The sequence below is a fragment of the Hippocampus zosterae genome, chromosome 1 (assembly GCF_025434085.1).
Source record: "Hippocampus zosterae strain Florida chromosome 1, ASM2543408v3, whole genome shotgun sequence".
Classification (NCBI taxonomy): Eukaryota; Metazoa; Chordata; class Actinopteri; order Syngnathiformes; family Syngnathidae; genus Hippocampus; species Hippocampus zosterae.
In genome coordinates, this window is record NC_067451.1 from 42023121 (window position 1) to 42042258 (window position 19138).

General features: G+C 50.6%; 32 non-coding genes across 32 annotated transcripts; all 32 read right to left on the reverse strand.

Moving 5' to 3' along the window:
* Positions 1-203: 203 nt before the first annotated feature.
* LOC127613267 (5S ribosomal RNA) lies at positions 204-322 on the reverse strand. The gene has a single exon (XR_007966130.1). It is a non-coding gene; the product is annotated as a 5S ribosomal RNA (ribosomal RNA).
* A 479-nt stretch (positions 323-801) lies between these two features.
* Positions 802-920, reverse strand: LOC127614129 (5S ribosomal RNA). The gene has a single exon (XR_007966401.1). It is a non-coding gene; the product is annotated as a 5S ribosomal RNA (ribosomal RNA).
* Positions 921-1399: 479 nt separating this feature from the next.
* Positions 1400-1518, reverse strand: LOC127612981 (5S ribosomal RNA). Its single transcript, XR_007966030.1, has one exon. It is a non-coding gene; the product is annotated as a 5S ribosomal RNA (ribosomal RNA).
* A 478-nt stretch (positions 1519-1996) lies between these two features.
* Positions 1997-2115, reverse strand: LOC127614877 (5S ribosomal RNA). The gene has a single exon (XR_007966729.1). It is a non-coding gene; the product is annotated as a 5S ribosomal RNA (ribosomal RNA).
* Positions 2116-2571: 456 nt separating this feature from the next.
* On the reverse strand, positions 2572-2690 carry LOC127589574 (5S ribosomal RNA). The gene has a single exon (XR_007959443.1). It is a non-coding gene; the product is annotated as a 5S ribosomal RNA (ribosomal RNA).
* A 479-nt stretch (positions 2691-3169) lies between these two features.
* On the reverse strand, positions 3170-3288 carry LOC127589579 (5S ribosomal RNA). The gene has a single exon (XR_007959444.1). It is a non-coding gene; the product is annotated as a 5S ribosomal RNA (ribosomal RNA).
* Positions 3289-3766: 478 nt separating this feature from the next.
* On the reverse strand, positions 3767-3885 carry LOC127589582 (5S ribosomal RNA). Its single transcript, XR_007959445.1, has one exon. It is a non-coding gene; the product is annotated as a 5S ribosomal RNA (ribosomal RNA).
* A 479-nt stretch (positions 3886-4364) lies between these two features.
* On the reverse strand, positions 4365-4483 carry LOC127589588 (5S ribosomal RNA). Its single transcript, XR_007959446.1, has one exon. It is a non-coding gene; the product is annotated as a 5S ribosomal RNA (ribosomal RNA).
* A 478-nt stretch (positions 4484-4961) lies between these two features.
* LOC127615675 (5S ribosomal RNA) lies at positions 4962-5080 on the reverse strand. The gene has a single exon (XR_007966941.1). It is a non-coding gene; the product is annotated as a 5S ribosomal RNA (ribosomal RNA).
* Positions 5081-5559: 479 nt separating this feature from the next.
* Positions 5560-5678, reverse strand: LOC127589600 (5S ribosomal RNA). Its single transcript, XR_007959448.1, has one exon. It is a non-coding gene; the product is annotated as a 5S ribosomal RNA (ribosomal RNA).
* A 479-nt stretch (positions 5679-6157) lies between these two features.
* Positions 6158-6276, reverse strand: LOC127589606 (5S ribosomal RNA). Its single transcript, XR_007959449.1, has one exon. It is a non-coding gene; the product is annotated as a 5S ribosomal RNA (ribosomal RNA).
* A 479-nt stretch (positions 6277-6755) lies between these two features.
* Positions 6756-6874, reverse strand: LOC127589611 (5S ribosomal RNA). The gene has a single exon (XR_007959452.1). It is a non-coding gene; the product is annotated as a 5S ribosomal RNA (ribosomal RNA).
* Positions 6875-7352: 478 nt separating this feature from the next.
* On the reverse strand, positions 7353-7471 carry LOC127589618 (5S ribosomal RNA). The gene has a single exon (XR_007959454.1). It is a non-coding gene; the product is annotated as a 5S ribosomal RNA (ribosomal RNA).
* A 479-nt stretch (positions 7472-7950) lies between these two features.
* On the reverse strand, positions 7951-8069 carry LOC127589626 (5S ribosomal RNA). Its single transcript, XR_007959455.1, has one exon. It is a non-coding gene; the product is annotated as a 5S ribosomal RNA (ribosomal RNA).
* Positions 8070-8547: 478 nt separating this feature from the next.
* LOC127616703 (5S ribosomal RNA) lies at positions 8548-8666 on the reverse strand. The gene has a single exon (XR_007967156.1). It is a non-coding gene; the product is annotated as a 5S ribosomal RNA (ribosomal RNA).
* Positions 8667-9145: 479 nt separating this feature from the next.
* Positions 9146-9264, reverse strand: LOC127589631 (5S ribosomal RNA). The gene has a single exon (XR_007959458.1). It is a non-coding gene; the product is annotated as a 5S ribosomal RNA (ribosomal RNA).
* A 479-nt stretch (positions 9265-9743) lies between these two features.
* Positions 9744-9862, reverse strand: LOC127613884 (5S ribosomal RNA). The gene has a single exon (XR_007966356.1). It is a non-coding gene; the product is annotated as a 5S ribosomal RNA (ribosomal RNA).
* Positions 9863-10340: 478 nt separating this feature from the next.
* Positions 10341-10459, reverse strand: LOC127589635 (5S ribosomal RNA). Its single transcript, XR_007959459.1, has one exon. It is a non-coding gene; the product is annotated as a 5S ribosomal RNA (ribosomal RNA).
* Positions 10460-10938: 479 nt separating this feature from the next.
* On the reverse strand, positions 10939-11057 carry LOC127589639 (5S ribosomal RNA). Its single transcript, XR_007959460.1, has one exon. It is a non-coding gene; the product is annotated as a 5S ribosomal RNA (ribosomal RNA).
* Positions 11058-11535: 478 nt separating this feature from the next.
* LOC127589644 (5S ribosomal RNA) lies at positions 11536-11654 on the reverse strand. The gene has a single exon (XR_007959461.1). It is a non-coding gene; the product is annotated as a 5S ribosomal RNA (ribosomal RNA).
* Positions 11655-12133: 479 nt separating this feature from the next.
* LOC127589649 (5S ribosomal RNA) lies at positions 12134-12252 on the reverse strand. Its single transcript, XR_007959462.1, has one exon. It is a non-coding gene; the product is annotated as a 5S ribosomal RNA (ribosomal RNA).
* Positions 12253-12731: 479 nt separating this feature from the next.
* On the reverse strand, positions 12732-12850 carry LOC127612988 (5S ribosomal RNA). The gene has a single exon (XR_007966031.1). It is a non-coding gene; the product is annotated as a 5S ribosomal RNA (ribosomal RNA).
* A 478-nt stretch (positions 12851-13328) lies between these two features.
* On the reverse strand, positions 13329-13447 carry LOC127615256 (5S ribosomal RNA). Its single transcript, XR_007966865.1, has one exon. It is a non-coding gene; the product is annotated as a 5S ribosomal RNA (ribosomal RNA).
* A 479-nt stretch (positions 13448-13926) lies between these two features.
* Positions 13927-14045, reverse strand: LOC127613628 (5S ribosomal RNA). Its single transcript, XR_007966252.1, has one exon. It is a non-coding gene; the product is annotated as a 5S ribosomal RNA (ribosomal RNA).
* A 479-nt stretch (positions 14046-14524) lies between these two features.
* LOC127589662 (5S ribosomal RNA) lies at positions 14525-14643 on the reverse strand. The gene has a single exon (XR_007959465.1). It is a non-coding gene; the product is annotated as a 5S ribosomal RNA (ribosomal RNA).
* Positions 14644-15121: 478 nt separating this feature from the next.
* Positions 15122-15240, reverse strand: LOC127615686 (5S ribosomal RNA). The gene has a single exon (XR_007966942.1). It is a non-coding gene; the product is annotated as a 5S ribosomal RNA (ribosomal RNA).
* A 479-nt stretch (positions 15241-15719) lies between these two features.
* LOC127589665 (5S ribosomal RNA) lies at positions 15720-15838 on the reverse strand. Its single transcript, XR_007959466.1, has one exon. It is a non-coding gene; the product is annotated as a 5S ribosomal RNA (ribosomal RNA).
* A 702-nt stretch (positions 15839-16540) lies between these two features.
* On the reverse strand, positions 16541-16659 carry LOC127589668 (5S ribosomal RNA). The gene has a single exon (XR_007959467.1). It is a non-coding gene; the product is annotated as a 5S ribosomal RNA (ribosomal RNA).
* Positions 16660-17138: 479 nt separating this feature from the next.
* LOC127614424 (5S ribosomal RNA) lies at positions 17139-17257 on the reverse strand. Its single transcript, XR_007966510.1, has one exon. It is a non-coding gene; the product is annotated as a 5S ribosomal RNA (ribosomal RNA).
* Positions 17258-17733: 476 nt separating this feature from the next.
* LOC127615297 (5S ribosomal RNA) lies at positions 17734-17852 on the reverse strand. Its single transcript, XR_007966882.1, has one exon. It is a non-coding gene; the product is annotated as a 5S ribosomal RNA (ribosomal RNA).
* Positions 17853-18331: 479 nt separating this feature from the next.
* On the reverse strand, positions 18332-18450 carry LOC127613272 (5S ribosomal RNA). Its single transcript, XR_007966131.1, has one exon. It is a non-coding gene; the product is annotated as a 5S ribosomal RNA (ribosomal RNA).
* A 479-nt stretch (positions 18451-18929) lies between these two features.
* On the reverse strand, positions 18930-19048 carry LOC127614710 (5S ribosomal RNA). Its single transcript, XR_007966679.1, has one exon. It is a non-coding gene; the product is annotated as a 5S ribosomal RNA (ribosomal RNA).
* Positions 19049-19138: the final 90 nt, after the last annotated feature.

The window sequence follows — 19138 nt, forward strand, 5'->3', positions numbered from 1 at the left end:
TCCAAGTGCTATCATGACCGATCCCCGTGCAGACGTCTCCCTCTGTTGGACATTAATTTTATTCCAAAGAGACGTTGATCCGTCAAATCAACGTGAAGGAAACGATTTCAAACCACAGGATAAGTGAAAGTTGAATGACGAATGAATGCCAAAATTTTTGGAAAGAGCAGTGAATCGTGTTGTGAATTGGAGGTGGGTGCAAAAGCTTACAGCACCTGGTATTCCCAGGCGGTCTCCCATTCAAGTACTAACCAGGCCCGACCCTGCTTAGCTTCCGAGATCGGACGAGATCGGGCGTTCTCAGGGTAGTATGGCCGTAAGCGAGGGAAAATGTGAAAATTGTCCCCTTTATAGCAGACAGGGCACTTGCGGGTCGGGGATGGAGTAGTGGGGTGATTTTTTTTTCATTTAATGACCTCCTCCCGAGAGCACGAAGGAGGGGCCCGCTCCCGTGGTGGTTTGAGCGCGCAGCCTGTCAGGCTCGCATACGGTCCTCTGCGAGCACGCAGATGCGGTATTTGATGTTTGTTGCAAAAGTGGGCTTTTCCAGTGGAGGTGCAAAGGCATCCAGCAGGCGGAAATCCCAAGCTGCTTCATGTCCAAGTGCTATCATGACCGATCCCCGTGCAGACGGCTCCCTCTGTTGGACATTAATTTTATTCCAAAGAGACGTTGATCTGTCAAATCAACGTGAAGGAAACGATTTCAAACCACAGGATAAGTGAAAGTTGAATGACGAATGAATGCCAAAATTTTTGGAAAGAGCAGTGAATCGTGTTGTGAATTGGAGGTGGGTGCAAAAGCTTACAGCACCTGGTATTCCCAGGCGGTCTCCCATCCAAGTACTAACCAGGCCCTACCCTGCTTAGCTTCCGAGATCAGACGAGATCGGGTGTTCTCAGGGTAGTATGGCCGTAAGCGAGGGAAAACGCGAAAATTATCCTCTTTATAGCAGACAGGGCACTTCTGGGTCGGGGATGGAGTAGTGGGGTGATTTTTTTTTCATTTAATGACCTCCTCCCGAGAGCACGAAGGAGGGGCCTGCTCCCGTGGTGGTTTGAGCGCGCAGCCTGTCAGGCTCGCATACGGTCCTCTGCGAGCGCGCAGATGCGGTATTTGATGTTTGTTGCAAAAGTGGGCTTTTCCAGTGGAGGTGCAAACGCATCCAGCAGGCGGAAATCCCAAGCTGTTTCATGTCCAAGTGCTATCATGACCGATCCCCGTGCAGACGGCTCCCTCTGTTGGACATTAATTTTATTCCAAAGAGACGTTGATCTGTCAAATCAACGTGAAGGAAACGATTTTAAACCACAGGATAAGTGAAAGTTGAATGACGAATGAATGCCAAAATTTTTGGAAAGAGCAGTGAATCGTGTTGAGAATTGGAGGTGGGTGCAAAAGCTTACAGCACCTGGTATTCCCAGGCGGTCTCCCATCCAAGTACTAACCAGGCCCGACCCTGCTTAGCTTCCGAGATCGGACGAGATCGGGCGTTCTCAGGGTAGTATGGCCATAAGCGAGGGAAAACGTGAAAATTGTCCCCTTTATAGCAGACAAGGCACTTGCGGGTCGGGGATGGAGTAGTGGGGTGATTTTTTTTTCATTTAATGACCTCCTCCCGAGAGCACGAAGGAGGGGCCCGCTCCCGTGGTGGTTTGAGCGCGCAGCCTGTCAGGCTCGCATACGGTCCTCTGCGAGCACGCAGATGCAGTATTTGATGTTTGTTGCAAAAGTGGGCTTTTCCAGTGGAGGTGGAAAGGCATCCAGCAGGCGGAAATCCCAAGCTGTTTCATGTCCAAGTGCTATCATGACCGACCCCGTGCAGACGGCTCCCTCTGTTGGACATTAATTTTATTCCAAAGAGACGTTGATCTGTCAAATCAACGTGAAGGAAACGATTTCAAACCACAGGATAAGTGAAAGTTGAATGACTAATGAAAGCCAAAATTTTTGGAAAGAGCAGTGAATCGTGTTGAGAATTGGAGGTGGGTGCAAAAGCTTACAGCAGCTGGTATTCCCAGGCGGTCTCCCATCCAAGTACTAACCAGGCCCGACCCTGCTTAGCTTCCGAGATCGGACGAGATCGGGCGTTCTCAGGGTAGTATGGCCGTAAGCGAGGGAAAATGTGAAAATTGTCCCCTTTATAGCAGACATGGCACTTGCGGGTCGGGGATGGAGTCGTGGGGTGATTTTTTTTTCATTTAATGAGGGGCCCGCTCCCGTGGTGGTTTGAGCCCGCAGCCTGTCAGGCTCGCATTCGGTCCTCTGCGAGCGCGCAGATGCGGTATTTGATGTTTGTTGCAAAAGTGGGCTTTTCCAGTGGAGGTGCAAAGGCATCCAGCAGGCGGAAATCCCAAGCTGTTTCATGTCCAAGTGCTATCATGACCGATCCCCGTGCAGACGGCTCCCTCTGTTGGACATTAATTTTATTCCAAAGAGACGTTGATCTGTCAAATCAACGTGAAGGAAACGATTTCAAACCACAGGATAAGTGAAAGTTGAATGACGAATGAATGCCAAAATTTTTGGAAAGAGCAGTGAATCGTGTTGAGAATTGGAGGTGGGTGCAAAAGCTTACAGCACCTGGTATTCCCAGGCGGTCTCCCATCCAAGTACTAACCAGGCCCGACCCTGCTTAGCTTCCGAGATCGGACGAGATCGGGCGTTCTCAGGGTAGTATGGCCGTAAGCGAGGGAAAACGCGAAAATTGTCCTCTTTATAGCAGACAGGGCACTTCTGGGTCGGGGGTGGAGTAGTGGGGTGATTTTTTTTCATTTAATAAACCTCCTCCGGAGTGCACAAAGGAGGGGCCCGCTCCCGTGGTGGTTTGAGCGCGCAGCCTGTCAGGCTCGCATACGGTCCTCTGCGAGCGCGCAGAGGCTGTACTTGATGTCTGTTGCAAAAGTGGGCTTTTCCAGTGGAGGTGCATAGGCATCCAGCAGGCGGAAATCCCAAGCTGTTTCATGTCCAAGTGCTATCATTACCGATTCCCGTGCAGACGGCTCCCTCTGTTGGACATTAATTTTATTCCAAAGAGACGTTGATCTGTCAAATCAACGTGAAGGAAACGATTTTAAACCACAGGATAAGTGAAAGTTGAATGACGAATGAATGCCAAAATTTTTGGAAAGAGCAGTGAATCGTGTTGAGAATTGGAGGTGGGTGCAAAAGCTTACAGCACCTGGTATTCCCAGGCGGTCTCCCATCCAAGTACTAACCAGGCCCGACCCTGCTTAGCTTCCGAGATCGGACGAGATCGGGCGTTCTCAGGGTAGTATGGCCGTAAGCGAGGGTAAACGTGAAAATTGTCCCCTTTATAGCAGACACGGCACTTGCGGGTCGGGGATGGAGTAGTGGGGTGATTTTTTTTTCATTTAATGACCTCCTCCCGAGAGCACGAAGGAGGGGCCCGCTCCCGTGGTGGTTTGAGCGCGCAGCCTGTCAGGCTCGCATACGGTCCTCTGCGAGCACGCAGATGCAGTATTTGATGTTTGTTGCAAAAGTGGGCTTTTCCAGTGGAGGTGCAAAGGCATCCAGCAGGCGGAAATCCCAAGCTGTTTCATGTCCAAGTGCTATCATGAACGACCCCGTGCAGACGGCTCCCTCTGTTGGACATTAATTTTATTCCAAAGAGAACTTGATCTGTCAAATCAACGTGAAGGAAACGATTTCAAACCACAGGATAAGTGAAAGTTGAATGACTAATGAAAGCCAAAATTTTTGGAAAGAGCAGTGAATCGTGTTGAGAATTGGAGGTGGGTGCAAAAGCTTACAGCACCTGGTATTCCCAGGCGGTCTCCCATCCAAGTACTAACCAGGCCCGACCCTGCTTAGCTTCCGAGATCGGACGAGATCGGGCGTTCTCAGGGTAGTATGGCCGTAAGCGAGGGAAAACGTGAAAATTGTCCCCTTTATAGCAGACACGGCACTTGCGGGTCGGGGATGGAGTAGTGGGGTGATTTTTTTTTCATTTAATGACCTCCTCCCGAGAGCACGAAGGAGGGGCCTGCTCCCGTGGTGGTTTGAGCGCGCAGCCTGTCAGGCTCGCATACGGTCCTCTGCGAGCGCGCAGATGCGGTATTTGATGTTTGTTGCAAAAGTGGGCTTTTCCAGTGGAGGTGCAAACGCATCCAGCAGGCGGAAATCCCAAGCTGTTTCATGTCCAAGTGCTATCATGACCGATTCCCGTGCAGACGGCTCCCTCTGTTGGACATTAATTTTATTCCAAAGAGACGTTGATCTGTCAAATCAACGTGAAGGAAACGATTTTAAACCACAGGATAAGTGAAAGTTGAATGACGAATGAATGCCAAAATTTTTGGAAAGAGCAGTGAATCGTGTTGAGAATTGGAGGTGGGTGCAAAAGCTTACAGCACCTGGTATTCCCAGGCGGTCTCCCATCCAAGTACTAACCAGGCCCGACCCTGCTTAGCTTCCGAGATCGGACGAGATCGGGCGTTCTCAGGGTAGTATGGCCGTAAGCGAGGGAAAACGTGAAAATTGTCCCCTTTATAGCAGACACGGCACTTGCGGGTCGGGGATGGAGAAGTGGGGTGATTTTTTTTTCATTTAATGACCTCCTCCCGAGAGCACGAAGGAGGGGCCCGCTCCCGTGGTGGTTTGAGCGCGCAGCCTGTCAGGCTCGCATACGGTCCTCTGCGAGCACGCAGATGCAGTATTTGATGTTTGTTGCAAAAGTGGGCTTTTCCAGTGGAGGTGGAAAGGCATCCAGCAGGCGGAAATCCCAAGCTGTTTCATGTCCAAGTGCTATCATGACCGACCCCGTGCAGACGGCTCCCTCTGTTGGACATTAATTTTATTCCAAAGAGACGTTGATCTGTCAAATCAACGTGAAGGAAACGATTTCAAACCACAGGATAAGTGAAAGTTGAATGACTAATGAAAGCCAAAATTTTTGGAAAGAGCAGTGAATCGTGTTGAGAATTGGAGGTGGGTGCAAAAGCTTACAGCAGCTGGTATTCCCAGGCGGTCTCCCATCCAAGTACTAACCAGGCCCGACCCTGCTTAGCTTCCGAGATCGGACGAGATCGGGCGTTCTCAGGGTAGTATGGGCGTAAGCGAGGGAAAACGTGAAAATTGTCCCCTTTATAGCAGACATGGCACTTGCGGGTCGGGGATGGAGTCGTGGGGTGATTTTTTTTTCATTTAATGACCTCCTCCCGAGAGCACGAAGGAGGGGCCCGCTCCCGTGGTGGTTTGAGCGCGCAGCCTGTCAGGCTCGCATTCGGTCCTCTGCGAGCGCGCAGATGCGGTATTTGATGTTTGTTGCAAAAGTGGGCTTTTCCAGTGGAGGTGCAAAGGCATCCAGCAGGCGGAAATCCCAAGCTGTTTCATGTCCAAGTGCTATCATGACCGATCCCCGTGCAGACGGCTCCCTCTGTTGGACATTAATTTTATTCCAAAGAGACGTTGATCTGTCAAATCAACGTGAAGGAAACGATTTCAAACCACAGGATAAGTGAAAGTTGAATGACGAATGAATGCCAAAATTTTTGGAAAGAGCAGTGAATCGTGTTGAGAATTGGAGGTGGGTGCAAAAGCTTACAGCACCTGGTATTCCCAGGCGGTCTCCCATCCAAGTACTAACCAGGCCCGACCCTGCTTAGCTTCCGAGATCGGACGAGATCGGGCGTTCTCAGGGTAGTATGGCCGTAAGCGAGGGAAAACGCGAAAATTGTCCTCTTTATAGCAGACAGGGCACTTCTGGGTCGGGGGTGGAGTAGTGGGGTGATTTTTTTTCATTTAATAAACCTCCTCCGGAGTGCACAAAGGAGGGGCCCGCTCCCGTGGTGGTTTGAGCGCGCAGCCTGTCAGGCTCGCATACGGTCCTCTGCGAGCGCGCAGAGGCTGTACTTGATGTCTGTTGCAAAAGTGGGCTTTTCCAGTGGAGGTGCAAAGGCATCCAGCAGGCGGAAATCCCAAGCTGTTTCATGTCCAAGTGCTATCATGACCGATCCCCGTGCAGACGGCTCCCTCTGTTGGACATTAATTTTATTCCAAAGAGACGTTGATCTGTCAAATCAACGTGAAGGAAACGATTTCAAACCACAGGATAAGTGAAAGTTGAATGACGAATGAATGCCAAAATTTTTGGAAAGAGCAGTGAATCGTGTTGAGAATTGGAGGTGGGTGCAAAAGCTTACAGCACCTGGTATTCCCAGGCGGTCTCCCATCCAAGTACTAACCAGGCCCGACCCTGCTTAGCTTCCGAGATCGGACGAGATCGGGCGTTCTCAGGGTAGTATGGCCGTAAGCGAGGGAAAACGCGAAAATTGTCCTCTTTATAGCAGACAGGGCACTTCTGGGTCGGGGGTGGAGTAGTGGGGTGATTTTTTTTCATTTAATAAACCTCCTCCGGAGTGCACAAAGGAGGGGCCCGCTCCCGTGGTGGTTTGAGCGCGCAGCCTGTCAGGCTCGCATACGGTCCTCTGCGAGCGCGCAGAGGCTGTACTTGATGTCTGTTGCAAAAGTGGGCTTTTCCAGTGGAGGTGCATAGGCATCCAGCAGGCGGAAATCCCAAGCTGTTTCATGTCCAAGTGCTATCATTACCGATTCCCGTGCAGACGGCTCCCTCTGTTGGACATTAATTTTATTCCAAAGAGACGTTGATCTGTCAAATCAACGTGAAGGAAACGATTTTAAACCACAGGATAAGTGAAAGTTGAATGACGAATGAATGCCAAAATTTTTGGAAAGAGCAGTGAATCGTGTTGAGAATTGGAGGTGGGTGCAAAAGCTTACAGCACCTGGTATTCCCAGGCGGTCTCCCATCCAAGTACTAACCAGGCCCGACCCTGCTTAGCTTCCGAGATCGGACGAGATCGGGCGTTCTCAGGGTAGTATGGCCGTAAGCAAGGGAAAACGTGAAAATTGTCCCCTTTATAGCAGACACGGCACTTGCGGGTCGGGGATGGAGTAGTGGGGTGATTTTTTTTTCATTTAATGACCTCCTCCCGAGAGCACGAAGGAGGGGCCCGCTCCCGTGGTGGTTTGAGCGCGCAGCCTGTCAGGCTCGCATACGGTCCTCTGCGAGCACGCAGATGCAGTATTTGATGTTTGTTGCAAAAGTGGGCTTTTCCAGTGGAGGTGCAAAGGCATCCAGCAGGCGGAAATCCCAAGCTGTTTCATGTCCAAGTGCTATCATGAACGACCCCGTGCAGACGGCTCCCTCTGTTGGACATTAATTTTATTCCAAAGAGAACTTGATCTGTCAAATCAACGTGAAGGAAACGATTTCAAACCACAGGATAAGTGAAAGTTGAATGACTAATGAAAGCCAAAATTTTTGGAAAGAGCAGTGAATCGTGTTGAGAATTGGAGGTGGGTGCAAAAGCTTACAGCACCTGGTATTCCCAGGCGGTCTCCCATCCAAGTACTAACCAGGCCCGACCCTGCTTAGCTTCCGAGATCGGACGAGATCGGGCGTTCTCAGGGTAGTATGGCCGTAAGCGAGGGAAAACGTGAAAATTGTCCCCTTTATAGCAGACACGGCACTTGCGGGTCGGGGATGGAGAAGTGGGGTGATTTTTTTTTCATTTAATGACCTCCTCCCGAGAGCACGAAGGAGGGGCCCGCTCCCGTGGTGGTTTGAGCGCGCAGCCTGTCAGGCTCGCATACGGTCCTCTGCGAGCGCGCAGAGGCTGTACTTGATGTCTGTTGCAAAAGTGGGCTTTTCCAGTGGAGGTGCAAACGCATCCAGCAGGCGGAAATCCCAAGCTGTTTCATGTCCAAGTGCTATCATGACCGATTCCCGTGCAGACGGCTCCCTCTGTTGGACATTAATTTTATTCCAAAGAGACGTTGATCTGTCAAATCAACGTGAAGGAAACGATTTTAAACCACAGGATAAGTGAAAGTTGAATGACGAATGAATGCCAAAATTTTTGGAAAGAGCAGTGAATCGTGTTGAGAATTGGAGGTGGGTGCAAAAGCTTACAGCACCTGGTATTCCCAGGCGGTCTCCCATCCAAGTACTAACCAGGCCCGACCCTGCTTAGCTTCCGAGATCGGACGAGATCGGGCGTTCTCAGGGTAGTATGGCCGTAAGCGAGGGAAAACGTGAAAATTGTCCCCTTTATAGCAGACACGGCACTTGCGGGTCGGGGATGGAGAAGTGGGGTGATTTTTTTTTCATTTAATGACCTCCTCCCGAGAGCACGAAGGAGGGGCCCGCTCCCGTGGTGGTTTGAGCGCGCAGCCTGTCAGGCTCGCATACGGTCCTCTGCGAGCACGCAGATGCAGTATTTGATGTTTGTTGCAAAAGTGGGCTTTTCCAGTGGAGGTGCAAAGGCATCCAGCAGGCGGAAATCCCAAGCTGTTTCATGTCCAAGTGCTATCATGAACGACCCCGTGCAGACGGCTCCCTCTGTTGGACATTAATTTTATTCCAAAGAGAACTTGATCTGTCAAATCAACGTGAAGGAAACGATTTCAAACCACAGGATAAGTGAAAGTTGAATGACTAATGAAAGCCAAAATTTTTGGAAAGAGCAGTGAATCGTGTTGAGAATTGGAGGTGGGTGCAAAAGCTTACAGCAGCTGGTATTCCCAGGCGGTCTCCCATCCAAGTACTAACCAGGCCCGACCCTGCTTAGCTTCCGAGATCGGACGAGATCAGGCGTTCTCAGGGTAGTATGGGCGTAAGCGAGGGAAAACGTGAAAATTGTCCCCTTTATAGCAGACATGGCACTTGCGGGTCGGGGATGGAGTCGTGGGGTGATTTTTTTTTCATTTAATGACCTCCTCCCGAGAGCACGAAGGAGGGGCCCGCTCCCGTGGTGGTTTGAGCGCGCAGCCTGTCAGGCTCGCATTCGGTCCTCTGCGAGCGCGCAGATGCGGTATTTGATGTTTGTTGCAAAAGTGGGCTTTTCCAGTGGAGGTGCAAAGGCATCCAGCAGGCGGAAATCCCAAGCTGTTTCATGTCCAAGTGCTATCATGACCGATCCCCGTGCAGACGGCTCCCTCTGTTGGACATTAATTTTATTCCAAAGAGACGTTGATCTGTCAAATCAACGTGAAGGAAACGATTTCAAACCACAGGATAAGTGAAAGTTGAATGACGAATGAATGCCAAAATTTTTGGAAAGAGCAGTGAATCGTGTTGAGAATTGGAGGTGGGTGCAAAAGCTTACAGCACCTGGTATTCCCAGGCGGTCTCCCATCCAAGTACTAACCAGGCCCGACCCTGCTTAGCTTCCGAGATCGGACGAGATCGGGCGTTCTCAGGGTAGTATGGCCGTAAGCGAGGGAAAACGCGAAAATTGTCCTCTTTATAGCAGACAGGGCACTTCTGGGTCGGGGGTGGAGTAGTGGGGTGATTTTTTTTCATTTAATAAACCTCCTCCGGAGTGCACAAAGGAGGGGCCCGCTCCCGTGGTGGTTTGAGCGCGCAGCCTGTCAGGCTCGCATACGGTCCTCTGCGAGCGCGCAGAGGCTGTACTTGATGTCTGTTGCAAAAGTGGGCTTTTCCAGTGGAGGTGCATAGGCATCCAGCAGGCGGAAATCCCAAGCTGTTTCATGTCCAAGTGCTATCATTACCGATTCCCGTGCAGACGGCTCCCTCTGTTGGACATTAATTTTATTCCAAAGAGACGTTGATCTGTCAAATCAACGTGAAGGAAACGATTTTAAACCACAGGATAAGTGAAAGTTGAATGACGAATGAATGCCAAAATTTTTGGAAAGAGCAGTGAATCGTGTTGAGAATTGGAGGTGGGTGCAAAAGCTTACAGCACCTGGTATTTCCAGGCGGTCTCCCATCCAAGTACTAACCAGGCCCGACCCTGCTTAGCTTCCGAGATCGGACGAGATCGGGCGTTCTCAGGGTAGTATGGCCGTAAGCGAGGGAAAACGTGAAAATTGTCCCCTTTATAGCAGACACGGCACTTGCGGGTCGGGGATGGAGTAGTGGGGTGATTTTTTTTTCATTTAATGACCTCCTCCCGAGAGCACGAAGGAGGGGCCCGCTCCCGTGGTGGTTTGAGCGCGCAGCCTGTCAGGCTCGCATACGGTCCTCTGCGAGCACGCAGATGCAGTATTTGATGTTTGTTGCAAAAGTGGGCTTTTCCAGTGGAGGTGCAAAGGCATCCAGCAGGCGGAAATCCCAAGCTGTTTCATGTCCAAGTGCTATCATGAACGACCCCGTGCAGACGGCTCCCTCTGTTGGACATTAATTTTATTCCAAAGAGAACTTGATCTGTCAAATCAACGTGAAGGAAACGATTTCAAACCACAGGATAAGTGAAAGTTGAATGACTAATGAAAGCCAAAATTTTTGGAAAGAGCAGTGAATCGTGTTGAGAATTGGAGGTGGGTGCAAAAGCTTACAGCACCTGGTATTCCCAGGCGGTCTCCCATCCAAGTACTAACCAGGCCCGACCCTGCTTAGCTTCCGAGATCGGACGAGATCGGGCGTTCTCAGGGTAGTATGGCCGTAAGCGAGGGAAAACGCGAAAATTGTCCTCTTTATAGCAGACAGGGCACTTCTGGGTCGGGGGTGGAGTAGTGGGGTGATTTTTTTTCATTTAATAAACCTCCTCCGGAGTGCACAAAGGAGGGGCCCGCTCCCGTGGTGGTTTGAGCGAGCAGCCTGTCAGGCTCGCATACGGTCCTCTGCGAGCGCGCAGAGGCTGTACTTGATGTCTGTTGCAAAAGTGGGCTTTTCCAGTGGAGGTGCATAGGCATCCAGCAGGCGGAAATCCCAAGCTGTTTCATGTCCAAGTGCTATCATTACCGATTCCCGTGCAGACGGCTCCCTCTGTTGGACATTAATTTTATTCCAAAGAGACGTTGATCTGTCAAATCAACGTGAAGGAAACGATTTTAAACCACAGGATAAGTGAAAGTTGAATGACGAATGAATGCCAAAATTTTTGGAAAGAGCAGTGAATCGTGTTGAGAATTGGAGGTGGGTGCAAAAGCTTACAGCACCTGGTATTCCCAGGCGGTCTCCCATCCAAGTACTAACCAGGCCCGACCCTGCTTAGCTTCCGAGATCGGACGAGATCGGGCGTTCTCAGGGTAGTATGGCCGTAAGCGAGGGAAAACGTGAAAATTGTCCCCTTTATAGCAGACAAGGCACTTGCGGGTCGGGGATGGAGTAGTGGGGTGATTTTTTTTTCATTTAATGACCTCCTCCCGAGAGCACGAAGGAGGGGCCCGCTCCCGTGGTGGTTTGAGCGCGCAGCCTGTCAGGCTCGCATACGGTCCTCTGCGAGCACGCAGATGCAGTATTTGATGTTTGTTGCAAAAGTGGGCTTTTCCAGTGGAGGTGCAAAGGCATCCAGCAGGCGGAAATCCCAAGCTGTTTCATGTCCAAGTGCTATCATGAACGACCCCGTGCAGACGGCTCCCTCTGTTGGACATTAATTTTATTCCAAAGAGAACTTGATCTGTCAAATCAACGTGAAGGAAACGATTTCAAACCACAGGATAAGTGAAAGTTGAATGACGAATGAATGCCAAAATTTTTGGAAAGAGCAGTGAATCGTGTTGAGAATTGGAGGTGGGTGCAAAAGCTTACAGCACCTGGTATTCCCAGGCGGTCTCCCATCCAAGTACTAACCAGGCCCGACCCTGCTTAGCTTCCGAGATCGGACGAGATCGGGCGTTCTCAGGGTAGTATGGCCGTAAGCGAGGGAAAACGTGAAAATTGTCCCCTTTATAGCAGACACGGCACTTGCGGGTCGGGGATGGAGTAGTGGGGTGATTTTTTTTTCATTTAATGACCTCCTCCCGAGAGCACGAAGGAGGGGCCTGCTCCCGTGGTGGTTTGAGCGCGCAGCCTGTCAGGCTCGCATACGGTCCTCTGCGAGCGCGCAGATGCGGTATTTGATGTTTGTTGCAAAAGTGGGCTTTTCCAGTGGAGGTGCAAACGCATCCAGCAGGCGGAAATCCCAAGCTGTTTCATGTCCAAGTGCTATCATGAACGATCCCCGTGCAGACGGCTCCCTCTGTTGGACATTAATTTTATTCCAAAGAGACGTTGATCTGTCAAATCAACGTGAAGGAAACGATTTCAAACCACAGGATAAGTGAAAGTTGAATGACGAATGAATGCCAAAATTTTTGGAAAGAGCAGTGAATCGTGTTGTGATTTGGAGGTGGGTGCAAAAGCTTACAGCACCTGGTATTCCCAGGCGGTCTCCCATCCAAGTACTAACCAGGCCCGACCCTGCTTAGCTTCCGAGATCGGACGAGATCGGGCGTTCTCAGGGTAGTATGGCCGTAAGCGAGGGAAAACGTGAAAATTGTCCCCTTTATAGCAGACACGGCACTTGCGGGTCGGGGATGGAGTAGTGGGGTGATTTTTTTTTCATTTAATGACCTCCTCCCGAGAGCACGAAGGAGGGGCCTGCTCCCGTGGTGGTTTGAGCGCGCAGCCTGTCAGGCTCGCATACGGTCCTCTGCGAGCGCGCAGATGCGGTATTTGATGTTTGTTGCAAAAGTGGGCTTTTCCAGTGGAGGTGCAAACGCATCCAGCAGGCGGAAATCCCAAGCTGTTTCATGTCCAAGTGCTATCATGACCGATCCCCGTGCAGACGGCTCCCTCTGTTGGACATTAATTTTATTCCAAAGAGACGTTGATCTGTCAAATCAACGTGAAGGAAACGATTTTAAACCACAGGATAAGTGAAAGTTGAATGACGAATGAATGCCAAAATTTTTGGAAAGAGCAGTGAATCGTGTTGAGAATTGGAGGTGGGTGCAAAAGCTTACAGCACCTGGTATTCCCAGGCGGTCTCCCATCCAAGTACTAACCAGGCCCGACCCTGCTTAGCTTCCGAGATCGGACGAGATCGGGCGTTCTCAGGGTAGTATGGCCATAAGCGAGGGAAAACGTGAAAATTGTCCCCTTTATAGCAGACAAGGCACTTGCGGGTCGGGGATGGAGTAGTGGGGTGATTTTTTTTTCATTTAATGACCTCCTCCCGAGAGCACGAAGGAGGGGCCCGCTCCCGTGGTGGTTTGAGCGCGCAGCCTGTCAGGCTCGCATACGGTCCTCTGCGAGCACGCAGATGCAGTATTTGATGTTTGTTGCAAAAGTGGGCTTTTCCAGTGGAGGTGGAAAGGCATCCAGCAGGCGGAAATCCCAAGCTGTTTCATGTCCAAGTGCTATCATGACCGACCCCGTGCAGACGGCTCCCTCTGTTGGACATTAATTTTATTCCAAAGAGACGTTGATCTGTCAAATCAACGTGAAGGAAACGATTTCAAACCACAGGATAAGTGAAAGTTGAATGACTAATGAAAGCCAAAATTTTTGGAAAGAGCAGTGAATCGTGTTGAGAATTGGAGGTGGGTGCAAAAGCTTACAGCAGCTGGTATTCCCAGGCGGTCTACCATCCAAGTACTAACCAGGCCCGACCCTGCTTAGCTTCCGAGATCGGACGAGATCGGGCGTTCTCAGGGTAGTATGGCCGTAAGCGAGGGAAAACGTGAAAATTGTCCCCTTTATAGCAGACATGGCACTTGCGGGTCGGGGATGGAGTCGTGGGGTGATTTTTTTTTCATTTAATGACTTCCTCCCGAGAGCACGAAGGAGGGGCCCGCTCCCGTGGTGGTTTGAGCGCGCAGCCTGTCAGGCTCGCATTCGGTCCTCTGCGAGCGCGCAGATGCGGTATTTGATGTTTGTTGCAAAAGTGGGCTTTTCCAGTGGAGGTGCAAAGGCATCCAGCAGGCGGAAATCCCAAGCTGTTTCATGTCCAAGTGCTATCATGACCGCTCCCCGTGCAGACGGCTCCCTCTGTTGGACATTAATTTTATTCCAAAGAGACGTTGATCTGTCAAATCAACGTGAAGGAAACGATTTCAAACCACAGGATAAGTGAAAGTTGAATGACGAATGAATGCCAAAATTTTTGGAAAGAGCAGTGAATCGTGTTGAGAATTGGAGGTGGGTGCAAAAGCTTACAGCACCTGGTATTCCCAGGCGGTCTCCCATCCAAGTACTAACCAGGCCGGACCCTGCTTAGCTTCCGAGATCGGACGAGATCGGGCGTTCTCAGGGTAGTATGGCCGTAAGCGAGGGAAAACGCGAAAATTGTCCTCTTTATAGCAGACAAGGCACTTCTGGGTCGGGGGTGGAGTAGTGGGGTGATTTTTTTTCATTTAATAAACCTCCTCCGGAGTGCACAAAGGAGGGGCCCGCTCCCGTGGTGGTTTGAGCGCGCAGCCTGTCAGGCTCGCATACGGTCCTCTGCGAGCGCGCAGAGGCTGTACTTGATGTCTGTTGCAAAAGTGGGCTTTTCCAGTGGAGGTGCATAGGCATCCAGCAGGCGGAAATCCCAAGCTGTTTCATGTCCAAGTGCTATCATTACCGATTCCCGTGCAGACGGCTCCCTCTGTTGGACATTAATTTTATTCCAAAGAGACGTTGATCTGTCAAATCAACGTGAAGGAAACGATTTTAAACCACAGGATAAGTGAAAGTTGAATGACGAATGAATGCCAAAATTTTTGGAAAGAGCAGTGAATCGTGTTGAGAATTGGAGGTGGGTGCAAAAGCTTACAGCACCTGGTATTCCCAGGCGGTCTCCCATCCAAGTACTAACCAGGCCCGACCCTGCTTAGCTTCCGAGATCGGACGAGATCGGGCGTTCTCAGGGTAGTATGGCCGTAAGCGAGGGAAAACGTGAAAATTGTCCCCTTTATAGCAGACAAGGCACTTGCGGGTCGGGGATGGAGAAGTGGGGTGATTTTTTTTTCATTTAATGACCTCCTCCCGAGAGCACGAAGGAGGGGCCCGCTCCCGTGGTGGTTTGAGCGCGCAGCCTGTCAGGCTCGCATACGGTCCTCTGCGAGCACGCAGATGCAGTATTTGATGTTTGTTGCAAAAGTGGGCTTTTCCAGTGGAGGTGGAAAGGCATCCAGCAGGCGGAAATCCCAAGCTGTTTCATGTCCAAGTGCTATCATGACCGACCCCGTGCAGACGGCTCCCTCTGTTGGACATTAATTTTATTCCAAAGAGACGTTGATCTGTCAAATCAACGTGAAGGAAACGATTTCAAACCACAGGATAAGTGAAAGTTGAATGACTAATGAAAGCCAAAATTTTTGGAAAGAGCAGTGAATCGTGTTGAGAATTGGAGGTGGGTGCAAAAGCTTACAGCAGCTGGTATTCCCAGGCGGTCTCCCATCCAAGTACTAACCAGGCCCGACCCTGCTTAGCTTCCGAGATCGGACGAGATCGGGCGTTCTCAGGGTAGTATGGGCGTAAGCGAGGGAAAACGTGAAAATTGTCCCCTTTATAGCAGACATGGCACTTGCGGGTCGGGGATGGAGTCGTGGGGTGATTTTTTTTTCATTTAATGACCTCCTCCCGAGAGCACGAAGGAGGGGCCCGCTCCCGTGGTGGTTTGAGCGCGCAGCCTGTCAGGCTCGCATTCGGTCCTCTGCGAGCGCGCAGATGCGGTATTTGATGTTTGTTGCAAAAGTGGGCTTTTCCAGTGGAGGTGCAAAGGCATCCAGCAGGCGGAAATCCCAAGCTGTTTCATGTCCAAGTGCTATCATGACCGATCCCCGTGCAGACGGCTCCCTCTGTTGGACATTAATTTTATTCCAAAGAGACGTTGATCTGTCAAATCAACGTGAAGGAAACGATTTCAAACCACAGGATAAGTGAAAGTTGAATGACGAATGAATGCCAAAATTTTTGGAAAGAGCAGTGAATCGTGTTGAGAATTGGAGGTGGGTGCAAAAGCTTACAGCACCTGGTATTCCCAGGCGGTCTCCCATCCAAGTACTAACCAGGCCCGACCCTGCTTAGCTTCCGAGATCGGACGAGATCGGGCGTTCTCAGGGTAGTATGGCCGTAAGCGAGGGAAAACGCGAAAATTGTCCTCTTTATAGCAGACAGGGCACTTCTGGGTCGGGGGTGGAGTAGTGGGGTGATTTTTTTTCATTTAATAAACCTCCTCCGGAGTGCACAAAGGAGGGGCCCGCTCCCGTGGTGGTTTGAGCGCGCAGCCTGTCAGGCTCGCATACGGTCCTCTGCGAGCGCGCAGTCCGATCGGGCGTTCTCAGGGTAGTATGGCCGTAAGCGAGGGAAAACGCGAAAATTGTCCTCTTTATAGCAGACAGGGCACTTCTGGGTCGGGGGTGGAGTAGTGGGGTGATTTTTTTTCATTTAATAAACCTCCTCCGGAGTGCACAAAGGAGGGGCCCGCTCCCGTGGTGGTTTGAGCGCGCAGCCTGTCAGGCTCGCATACGGTCCTCTGCGAGCGCGCAGAGGCTGTACTTGATGTTTGTTGCAAAAGTGGGCTTTTCCAGTGGAGGTGCAAAGGCATCCAGCAGGCGGAAATCCCAAGCTGTTTCATGTCCAAGTGCTATCATGAACGACCCCGTGCAGACGGCTCCCTCTGTTGGACATTAATTTTATTCCAAAGAGAACTTGATCTGTCAAATCAACGTGAAGGAAACGATTTCAAACCACAGGATAAGTGAAAGTTGAATGACTAATGAAAGCCAAAATTTTTGGAAAGAGCAGTGAATCGTGTTGAGAATTGGAGGTGGGTGCAAAAGCTTACAGCACCTGGTATTCCCAGGCGGTCTCCCATCCAAGTACTAACCAGGCCCGACCCTGCTTAGCTTCCGAGATCGGACGAGATCGGGCGTTCTCAGGGTAGTATGGCCGTAAGCGAGGGAAAACGTGAAAATTGTCCCCTTTATAGCAGACACGGCACTTGCGGGTCGGGGATGGAGTAGTGGGGTGATTTTTTTTTCATTTAATGACCTCCTCCCGAGAGCACGAAGGAGGGGCCCGCTCCCGTGGTGGTTTGAGCGCGCAGCCTGTCAGGCTCGCATACGGTCCTCTGCGAGCACGCAGATGCAGTATTTGATGTTTGTTGCAAAAGTGGGCTTTTCCAGTGGAGGTGCAAAGGTATCCAGCAGGCGGAAATCCCAAGCTGCTTCATGTCCAAGTGCTATCATGACCGATCCCCGTGCTGACGGCTCCCTCTGTTGGACATTAATTTTATTCCAAAGAGACGTTGATCTGTCAAATCAACGTGAAGGAAACGATTTCAAACCACAGGATAAGTGAAAGTTGAATGACGAATGAATGCCAAAATTTTTGGAAAGAGCAGTGAATCGTGTTGTGATTTGGAGGTGGGTGCAAAAGCTTACAGCACCTGGTATTCCCAGGCGGTCTCCCATCCAAGTACTAACCAGGCCCGACCCTGCTTAGCTTCCGAGATCGGACGAGATCTGGCGTTCTCAGGGTAGTATGGCCGTAAGCGAGGGAAAACGTGAAAATTGTCCCCTTTATAGCAGACAAGGCACTTGCGGGTAGGATGGAGTAGTGTGGTGATTTTTTTTTCATTTAATGACCTCCTCCCGAGAGCACGAAGGAGGGGCCCGCTCCCGTGGTGGTTTGAGCGCGCAGCCTGTCAGGCTCGCATACGGTCCTCTGCGAGCACGCAGATGCAGTATTTGATGTTTGTTGCAAAAGTGGGCTTTTCCAGTGGAGGTGCAAAGGCATCCAGCAGGCGGAAATCCCAAGCTGTTTCATGTCCAAGTGCTATCATGACCGACCCCGTGCAGACGGCTCCCTCTGTCGGACATTAATTTTATTCCAAAGAGACGTTGATCTGTCAAATCAACGTGAAGGAAACCATTTCAAACCACAGGATAAGTGATAGTTGACTGACTAATGAAAGCCAAAATTTTTGGAAAGAGCAGTGAATCGTGTTGAGAATTGGAGGTGGGTGCAAAAGCTTAGAGCACCTGGTATTCCCAGGTGGTCTCCCATCCAAGTACTAACCAGGCCCGACCCTGCTTAGCTTCCGAGATCGGACTAGATCGGGCGTTCTCAGGGTAGTATGGCCATAAGCGAGGGAAAACGCGAAAATTGTCCCCTTTATAGCAGACAAGGCACTTGCGGGTCGGGGATGGAGTAGTGGGGTGATTTTTTTTTCATTTCATGACCTCCTCCCGAGAGCACGAAGGAGGGGCCCGCTCCCGTGGTGGTTTGAGCGCGCAGCCTGTCAGGCTCGCATACGGTCCTCTGCGAGCACGCAGATGCAGTATTTGATGTTTGTTGCAAAAGTGGGCTTTTCCAGTGGAGGTGCAAAGGCATCCAGCAGGCGGAAATCCCAAGCTGCTTCATGTCCAAGTGCTATCATGACCGATCCCCGTGCAGACGTCTCCCTCTGTTGGACATTAATTTTATTCCAAAGAGACGTTGATCCGTCAAATCAACGTGAAGGAAACGATTTCAAACCACAGGATAAGTGAAAGTTGAATGACGAATGAATGCCAAAATTTTTGGAAAGAGCAGTGAATCGTGTTGTGAATTGGAGGTGGGTGCAAAAGCTTACAGCACCTGGTATTCCCAGGCGGTCTCCCATTCAAGTACTAACCAGGCCCGACCCTGCTTAGCTTCCGAGATCGGACGAGATCGGGCGTTCTCAGGGTAGTATGGCCGTAAGCGAGGGAAAATGTGAAAATTGTCCCCTTTATAGCAGACAGGGCACTTGCGGGTCGGGGATGGAGTAGTGGGGTGATTTTTTTTTCATTTAATGACCTCCTCCCGAGAGCACGAAGGAGGGGCCCGCTCCCGTGGTGGTTTGAGCGCGCAGCCTGTCAGGCTCGCATACGGTCCTCTGCGAGCACGCAGATGCGGTATTTGATGTTTGTTGCAAAAGTGGGCTTTTCCAGTGGAGGTGCAAAGGCATCCAGCAGGCGGAAATCCCAAGCTGCTTCATGTCCAAGTGCTATCATGACCGATCCCCGTGCAGACGGCTCCCTCTGTTGGACATTAATTTTATTCCAAAGAGACGTTGATCTGTCAAATCAACGTGAAGGAAACGATTTCAAACCACAGGATAAGTGAAAGTTGAATGACGAATGAATGCCAAAATTTTTGGAAAGAGCAGTGAATCGTGTTGTGAATTGGAGGTGGGTGCAAAAGCTTACAGCACCTGGTATTCCCAGGCGGTCTCCCATCCAAGTACTAACCAGGCCCTACCCTGCTTAGCTTCCGAGATCAGACGAGATCGGGTGTTCTCAGGGTAGTATGGCCGTAAGCGAGGGAAAACGCGAAAATTATCCTCTTTATAGCAGACAGGGCACTTCTGGGTCGGGGATGGAGTAGTGGGGTGATTTTTTTTTCATTTAA